The following is an 8,420-nucleotide window of genomic DNA, read 5'->3' on the forward strand; positions in this document are numbered from 1 at the left end:
TCCGATTTTGTGCTCCGCGGCTCTATCACTTGCCAGAAGCGGCCGACGGAGGCCCCCTCCCCCGCCGTCTATCCTCCCGAATATCGCCTCGGATTCACTTCTCCGCACGTCTACCTTCCAGTAAGTGGTCGCTTCTCTGTTCAGAGAGTTGTTGCTACTCTCCTCTTCGATCTCCTGTTGAGTTCGTAGGTGTTCAGAATGGTTTGATCCCTATTCAGCTGAATTCCTGAGACCAGACGAAATCCAGGTCTCCTACTCCTCCGCCATCTTGCTCCGCCTCCTCTCAATCCTAGGTTCTTTAACATGGCTCTCTTATTTTCAAATCCCTGAGAAGTGTTGGATGCTGTAGTAAATATATAATGACATGTGAAATGTTACAAAAGCTTCAAGCATGGTTTTCATTAGGAGTTGCAAGTAGAAGTTGAAAATGTTTATTAAAAATTATATTTTTTTCACTTTTTATGTAAGTAGCCAGAATGTTTTGACACACATTTATAGATTGGATAAGTTATTTGGAAAAATAAACAAAACTGTTTCTAAAAAATGAACAAAGCACTTCATGTTATTTCACATTTCTCCACTTGGCATAAAATCTTAGATCTAATACCAAACTAGGCTTTTTACCCCAGCACACCTTCCTATTCAGTCTCCAGGACCAAACATAATACAGCATAAAAAATATAAACATTGTAGAATATCTTTTCTAGTTATCGTAAGAGATTTTATGATAGTTTCATAATTGCCTTTAACTATCTTAAAATTATTTTATTTTAAAAAAAGAACAGATTTTTATATGGACTCTGTGGTGACAGAAGAAAAACTTAAGAATCATTGCAGTTTAATGTTAAAAATGATGTAAAAAATAAAATGTATCTATGCATTTATAATCTCTTCATTTTGTGAGATATTGTAGATGATTTGCAAATCTTAATATTTTCTTGGTTACTTGCTGCTATAGGCTGGATTGTGTGTCTCCAAATTCGTATATTGCAGCCCTAACTCCCAGTGTGACTATTGCAGATAGGGCCTTTAGGAAGAAAATAAAGGTTGAAAAGTGTCAATAAGGGTGGGGCCCTTAACCTGATAGGACTGATTTTCTTATAAGTAGAAGAAAAGACACCAAAGATCTTTCTCTCTGTGCATATATACACAGAGCATATGCAGAGAAGAAGTCATATGGGGACACAGGGAGAAGGTAGCCATCTACAAGCCACTAAGAAATACCTCACAAGAAACCAAATATGTTAAGACCTGGATTTTGGACTTTGAGCCTCCAAAACTGAGAAAATATATTTCTGTTGTTTATTTAAGCCATATAGTCTGTGACATTTTGTTATGTCAGCCTGAGCTGACTAATATACCTGCCCACAAAGCTGGTACTAAGGTGCTTGAGTTTTTCCCAGGGATCAGCTGATTCTAATGAGCTTTGTTGAGAGTGAAGCTTTTGGGGAAGAATTTGAAGGAGCAGCTAAATTCTAGTGGTTAAATTCTCTAATACTAGAGTAGTGCATAGGAAATGTCAAAGTCATTTGAAGGTAGGGGAAGAATGTTGATAACTTGGCTAATTCCACTAAATGTTTTCTTTATTGTGCCATTTGCTAAATTATAAAATGTATTTACACTATCAATTACTTCTGCTTAAGTATCTACAGCAGTCTTCATAATTAGAACTACCATTCTGAGGGTGTCTTATGTACCACTCACTGAATATTTAGCATTTTACTAAACATTACAGCAACTTCCTAATACAGACATTATTAACCCATTTGGCAGATGAAAAGACTGAAGATCAAAATGGTGAGGTTTTTTTCAAGAACATGCAGTTGGAGAAAATCTATTTTGAACAAAAGTGTGGCCCCAAAGCTATCACTCTAATTTATCATGATGTTTAAACAAAAGACAAATATACAGAAAAGGCCTAATATGATTCTGATGCATCTAATGAATATGTGAAAATATTTTTCCTCCTTTTTATCTTAATTTGGTTTTGTTTTCTGGATAATCTAAATTTATTCTCTAGCCTATTATATGCATAGGCTTGGGTAGTTTTTGTCGAAAGGACCTTTGTCTATATGTGACCCTATTATAGCCACCGCGAATCAAAGAAATATCGTGTAGTTTTATATTCTTAGTACAAGTCTCTCAGGAAGTCTCACCTAACCACACATTCTTATAAACCACTCATAGAGCTGGCAGTGGGAAGAAAACAACTGATCACTTTGGATGCAGCCAATGAAAACCTGCCAAGTGATATCATAGTATTAATGGTCTGACGATTAATGACAATCTTCATTGGAGTTCATTGTATCAACAAGAAAAAACATGATGAAGTATATTACCTATTATATATCTTACTTTCTTTTTATTTAAAATTTTGAAATTTTATATATAAGTTTGAAGATAGTTTTTTTTGTTGTTTGTTTCTTTACAAATTCATTCTCTTAGTTTCCCACAGAAATTAGTGGAATCTGTATTTAAACCACTAGCTAGTAACTCTAAGATTCTGCTAAATGTGGTTGTAACATCATATCTAAAATAGTTTCTCTCTTTTTTCTCACTGATTTTTAAGTTTCTGAGTTAGACCTCTCTTCTTATTCTTTATGTCAGTTTAAAAGGAAAGAAACCAAGTTCCAACTTGGCCATCAATGACCGAAAAGAAGGAATTTGAAGTCCTGGAATCAGAGGTATTTCAGTACATCTTAACAGATTTTCATGCTATCCTATAAACAGAACAATAGAAAGGAAAATATGATTTACACACACATCAGAAAAATCATTTATATAATACTAATGATGCTATATCAGTTCATAAATTTTAAAGAAAGATAACAAAGAAGTTTTTATCTCCTTTAAGGAAAGGAATGCTTAGCAGCCAGACATAGCCCATGATCAAGTGCACCGAACAACAAAATTATTAAGCTTGCATGAAAAAGTCAAAGAGGTAATGTCTTCTGATGAATGTCACCGTATTTATACATGTGTAGGTGTATGTGTGCGATTTTATGTGGGTATGTAACCACACGTCACTTTTTTTAACAGCTGAAGAAAAAAAGTTCTTTTGAACAAAGGTGGAATGTAAACAACAAATCCTTTTAGTCCAGCTAAAAAATATTAACAAAATCAACAATATAAGTTCTTATCAGAAATCATAAACAAAAGTTTTTCTTTACCTTTTAAGTTGTTTAAAGATTCTGTTTGACAAAATAATTTCCTTTGTTTTTCAGTCTTTGGTTACTTAAAAATAACAAGGCTTAATATTAAAAGAGCTAAATCTTATTCACAACTATGTAACCTTTTATAATTGCCTTTGATACCTTTTGTTGTCACTTTGGTTTAATGGATAATTAAATATTGTCTTATAAAAATAGGTTCTTATCAGAATACTCACCACACACATATATATGTGTATATAAACACACACACACACTGATGATGATGATGATGATGACAAAATGAGAGGGAGAGAGAGAGACTGATTTTGTAAACCTGGACTGAACGAACAATTCCTTAATTATTTTGGTATTAAAAATATACTTAGTAATTTAGTTTGGTTAAGATGACAGGGCAAAAGCAATTCAACTGTCTACTAAATCCATCATATGACTGAATATTTGGAGTCTAAAAACAGTCAGAAATGATGTGAGAAGATAGCAGTATAAACATAGCACAAGACTTAAAAATTAATGAAAGGTCAACTGTTCAAATGGAAAACTGAGAACATATCTGTGGGAGGAAGTAATGCTTCAGACAGATATTTCACTTGATGTAATTGAAGACTTTCCTTTGTGACCTGAATCTACCTGACAGACTGTCACATTTTGAAACTTCTTCTTTTATATTTTTCATGTTTCTTTTCTTATCTTTGTCCTTATTGTGTTTTGTAAAGATTCATATGTTCGTTCTCTCAAATAGTTTTCTCAGTGCAGTGATTTAATTTTCTATATATGAATTTAATTTGACAGCAAAGAGGAAGGGCAAATTAAAACCAAATGCATTTCTTTTTAGTTTGCTTTTTTTTTTTCTTTTGAGTATACTTATTTTGGGGGGAAAAAAAGGAGAATGAAATAGAGGCTTTAAATTAGTTGTCCAAGGTAACACAGCTAGTGAGTAGTGAAGCCAGGAGTCAAGCGCAGGCACTGTGGTACCAGAATCCGTGCTCCTGACCCCTTCACTTAACTGTCTTTCTAGAAAAATCCATAGACTTTAGAAAAGAAACAATGCTTGAGATTAAAGACTATTAGGAATGTTTTAGGTTGAACAAAAAATGAAGCACATTCTAAGCTGAGGAATTAGTGTGTGTATGGGAGAGCAGGATGGTTTCACAGAACTCCAAATTGTTTAGAATTAGACTATAGAATAAGCAGAAGAGAGGTATGAGATACAGCCGCAGATGGGGGTAGCTACAAATGATGGTGTCGTGGATAATGATAAAGAGCTAAGAATCCAGTGTTTAGGTGGTGGGTAACAAACTGAATAGTTAGAGGTGAAGAGAAATGAGGCCAAAATAAGCATTTAAGGGTCACTTTTGATCTATGGCAGGTGTCTGCAAACTTTTTTTTTTTTAAACAGGAGCAGATAGTAAATATTTTAAGCTCAGTGAAAAGGAGGTAAATCAAGGATATTATGCTGACCCTTGATCTAAGCAGAAAAGCAAAAACCTGAAATAAGGCAATAGTTTCTGGTAAGGTTGATGTTAATTGTGGCAAAGAATCAATATCAGATCGAGAACCTATTAGAAGTTTGAATTTTAATATTTTGTGATTGATTGAATATGGAACTTGGAAAAGAAGGAAGAATGTGCAGTGCCTCTGAAGATTATTTAGGTGGTATATTATTCCTCTCCTTCCACCTGCCATAATCATGTATGCACATACACACAAAAACACATGTGCACACACACATTTGAAATGGAATATTGGGAAGGTAATAAAATTAGTTCTCATTGATTTCACTTTGACACTTGTAAAAGTTTCTCAAATGCTTCTTCTGAAATACCTATTTTCTGCCCTGGCCTCAGTGATGCTGGATTTTCTGCCAATCTCTGAAAACTACCATATGTGTAGTTTGAAATACATAACCATTAAGGTCCCATCCACAATGTGTAGTTTGAAATACATAACCGTTAAGGTCCCTTCCACATTTACTTGAGACTGAATCAACTGAAAGATAAGACAAATCAGCAAGCATAAACAGTACTTTCAAGAAACTTGGCAATGACAAAGCAATGATAAAAGTAATATAAAGAAAATGACATTTTTAGTGAACTAGCAAACTAGAAATCCAGAGATGCTTCTAGTAAGAATATCTGTTTGCTGGATGAAATTAATAGCAAACTCGAATAGAAAAGTAAACAAAAATGCACACACACACACACACACACACAATTATCTTCTTTAATTGTATAATGAAGTATCAGAGAAATAAAGAGAAATTCACAGGGCTCAGGACAAAAAAGATTTTGCAATAGCAGCTCTTGTTTATTCTCAGTGACCTAGAGCCTGGCTTTGATGGGTCTGGCCTTGTTCATGTGAGGGAGAGTTTATGAAACTTGAACCCTAAGCAAGATAGAATGCTTAATTGGAGATCCCAGCATTTGGCATGTATTCTCAAGGGCCAATAACTTCAGAGCATGAACTAAAAATATAAATCCTGATCCACAAGGAATTGGCAGAAATACTTGCTTATCTCTCTGGAGAGACCTCTGCTAAAATTATGCTGAAAAACCCTATGAAATGAGGTGCTCCTTAATTGGCATGATACATATAATCCTCCCAACTTGAATGTCATTGTAATTAAGTCTGGAAAGCTCAGTGTCCCCCATTCGTAAACACCTTTAAGAGTAATCTACAGAAAGCCATAAGGAGGAAGCAGAAAACAACACCTTAAGCAGTGAATTAGCAAAATTTCTTATAAAGGCTCTGAGTTTCCAGTACTTTTGAACATCTCTCGTATGGATACAATCCTTCTAGTGATCTGGGGTTTATGGAAGGTGAAAAACAAAAGCATTTTCATGACAACAACTCAGCTTCTTTATCCCAATCCACCTGGTGTATGATTGCCATTCTTAGTCAATGTTGTGAAAGAGGAGACTTCCTATCTAGAAGTCATCTTCTGTCTTCTCTTCACTGGCATTTTCATCCTAACTTATCCAGATCATTGTCAGCTTTTCTTCACACATCCTCGGCTTTCCCTGATGATTTAAGCCAGTAATTCTTGACATCAGCTTGTGTGCCCGCCCCCGCAATATTCATATACATCAATATCCCCAGTACCTCAGAATGTGACTGTATTTGGAGATAGAGCCTTTAAAGAGGTATTAGGTTAAAATAAAGCCATGAGAATGGGCCCATATCCATTCTAACTGTTGTCCTTGTAAGAAATGGAAATGAGAGACACCAGAAAGCTACATGCATAGAGAAAAGAGCTTGTGAGGGAACAGCAAAAATGCATTCATTTTCAAGCACTTTGGAGAGGCCTCAAAAGAAACTAACCCCGCTAACACCTTGAATTTAGACTTCCACCCTCCAGAACTATGAGAAAATAAATTTATGTTGTTGAAGCCACCCAGTCTGTGGTATCTTGTTATGGCAGCCCTAGCAAACCAATACACTTGGGAACTTATCTGAAATGCAAATTCTTGGGTCCACACAAAACCTATTGAATCAGAAATTCTGGAGATGGAGCCCAGCAATTTTATTTTACCAAGATTTCCAGATGGTGCTGATACACACTAAAGCTTGAAAATCACTGATTCATTCATTATTGAAGAATGAATTAGTATGATATGATCCCCAACTCAGTTCATTGCTATAAAATTCATAAAGGGTCTCATTTCCTTCTCAGTATTACCACTTATTTCTCTGCACTTACACATCAATAAATGTTCATCGGGGGTCAAGTACTTATTGACAGCCAGGTGTTTATGGGGAATAAAAATATGTAAATAATACACTACAACATCCGAAGGCAAAGATTTACTAATACAAGGAAGAATGAGAAAATATAATGAAAACTGATGCAACACCTACACTGCAGGGGGTTGTTTTATATTAGTTTCTTTTGTATTGGGAGACTGACAGCAGAGAGGAGAGGCTGGGAGATGGAGGTGGTTTAACTTGGCAGATAGTCTGTGTTTTTTACATTACACAAAACTAAGGATGAGCAATGGTATACTTGTGGAAGGAATGAATAATGTAGCTTCTGCAAGCAGTTGTAAGAATAAAAGACAAGTGAGAGCCAACTGAAAGAGCTTCCAACATTCAAAGCTGGAATAATTTGAGTGAAAAAATGAACTAGTATGGATTATAGTCCAGAGTATAAAATAAATATCCATGAATCCATACTGACATAAATAAATAACTGAATGAATGAATAAATAAATGGGGGACAATAGACAAATCTCCCATGCAGAGGAATTTCAAATAATTTGTGTAGATACAGTGCACTCAAGCAGGTGGAGCATAACTCCTTACTCCTCAAGTGTGGGCTCTCGATAATGACTTCCACTCAATGAAGACAGTGTGGAAAGGGAAAATTAGTCATTTTACAGCTGCTTGACAAACAGTGACAAAAACTCAGCCAAGTGATCAAGATTAACATCAACAGTGATGCCATATTGCAGGTAGGTACACACGCTGTGATGTGTGGTAAGACGGCACTTCACCTGTGTGTTCTTCTTCGAAAAACCTGTAACCCAAGAATAATCATGAGGAAAACATCAAACAAATAACAACAAAAGGACATTCTATGAAATATCAGATCAGTATTTTTCAAAACCATCAAGGTCACCAAAATGAGAAGTCTCAGAAACTATAACTGCCGAGAGGAGCTTAAAGAGAAATGAGGACCAAATGTCACGTGATATCCTGGATAGGATCATGTAACCAAAAAACAACATTAGGTTAACATCTAAGGAGACTTTTTTTTAAATTGGGAAATTTGAGTGAACCATAGTTTTAGTTAATAATAATGTACTGATATGGGTTCATTCATTGTGAAAACTGTACCATATTAGTGTAAGATATTAAAAATAAAGAGAACTGGCTGTGGTACATATGGGTACTCCCTATACTGTCTGCAATTTTTCTGTAAATCTAAAACTATTTTAATATAAAATATGTATTTTAAAAAGAGAACTAAGAATTTAGCACGAGAAAGTTGTTTTGCAAGCAGAAAAGCACTGTATGAAATGTAAGGGATTCCTATTATCAAGTGCCATAAAAATTTAAAAACAAAAATGTCATAACCATTGGGAAGAGAGAGCTCCAGAGAGTTCATAGTGAGAGGTAGAGAAACTGGAGGAGTGGCCATTTAATAATTGTATGATCTTGTACAGAAAACTTAATATCTTTGAGGTATCACGTCATAATACTTTGTTCATGATGTCTTCATGACTAATTCAGAAGGTTATATTTTTGAGA

This window comes from Callorhinus ursinus, unplaced genomic scaffold (genome assembly GCF_003265705.2).
Source record: "Callorhinus ursinus isolate GAN/ISIS: 27379988/994484 unplaced genomic scaffold, GSC_fseal_2.0 scaffold1, whole genome shotgun sequence".
Classification (NCBI taxonomy): domain Eukaryota; kingdom Metazoa; phylum Chordata; class Mammalia; order Carnivora; family Otariidae; genus Callorhinus; species Callorhinus ursinus.